Consider the following 1,294-nt stretch of genomic DNA (forward strand, 5'->3'; position numbering starts at 1 on the left):
ATAAGAGCACTTGCACTAGAATCTTCAGGGAGCCCACTGTCTGTCCACCTGTCTATCAGGTTTCTTTTCTTTTCTTTTTTCAAGTGATTCTCCTGCCTCAGCCTCCCAAGTAGCTGGGATTACAGTTGTCCACCATCATGCCTGACTGATTCTTATATTTTTAGTACAGACTGGGTTTCATGTTGGCCAAGCTGGTCACGAACTCCTGACCTCAGGTGATCCACCCACCTCAGCCTCCCAAAGTGCTGGGATTACAGGCGTGAGCTGCTGCACCGGGCCTATCTAACAGGTTTCAGCCAGTGGGGCAGAGAGTACCAGAGAGGTAAGCATAAACAAGGCTTCCATATAGTCCAAGTGGGGCCCCCTTGATCTCTACAAAGCCTTCATGGTCTTCCACAGGTCCGTGGATAATCCCTCTTATCCCAGTCCCAGGAATTGTGCTATAGCAGATGGATGTCTTGATCATTTCCATGACCTCTCATGATCAACCTTCCCAACATTCCCCAAATCTTGTTGGGTGCTTTCTCTCCCAGTCATCATGCCAGGTGCACGGGGCACAAGGATGAACAGGATGCTATAACTTACCAGTTAGGAGTATGACAGCTACAGATTCAAGTCTGGGCTCTGCTCTTCATAAACAATACAACCCATTTCTGTAAGCTTCAGTCTTTTGTAGAGAGAGAGAAACCATGGTCCCTACTTCCCAAATCATCACTGACAGCTGCTTTCAATTATCTCTGAAGATGGCAGCCAAACTCTGGCAGACTAGAACTCAGGAGACAATGTGAGGACCCTCATTCCACTGCAGGGAAGGGGCAGCAATCTTAGAAAGGTGAGAAAGGGGATAGGTCAGGGCTCCAGGGATTCAGGGATGACTTTTAAAATTAGTCATGGAGTCTGCCACATGCAACTTTTACCTGGGTTAGCCTCAATTCCCTTGTCCAGGCTTGGACTTCAAAGATTGCTTTCATACCCCGAAACTGTTCTCTCTGCACCTACTGGCCGTGTGCTGGGCAGGGGTCATTCCCTCACCACCCCTAACCACACAAACCTTCCCAGCCCCAGGGCAGATAGACAAAGGACTTGCCTACCTCCGTAGGGCCTGGGGATGGGGATATGGCAGGTGGCTCAGGGTCCCATGGGTTCACACTCTTGCTCTTCTCTATGAAAGTTTCAAAAGATCAGGATCTGCTTGGGAAGCTGGGTCCCTTGCCTGCCTGCTTGCCAACCAGAGCTAGTCCCACCATCCCGTCTCCTCACTGCAGCCCCACCCCACAAGAACCCAGCAAAAACA

This window comes from Sapajus apella, unplaced genomic scaffold, assembly GCF_009761245.1.
Source record: "Sapajus apella isolate SASKATOON/1434 unplaced genomic scaffold, GSC_monkey_1.0 scaffold47, whole genome shotgun sequence".
Taxonomy (NCBI): Eukaryota; Metazoa; Chordata; class Mammalia; order Primates; family Cebidae; genus Sapajus; species Sapajus apella.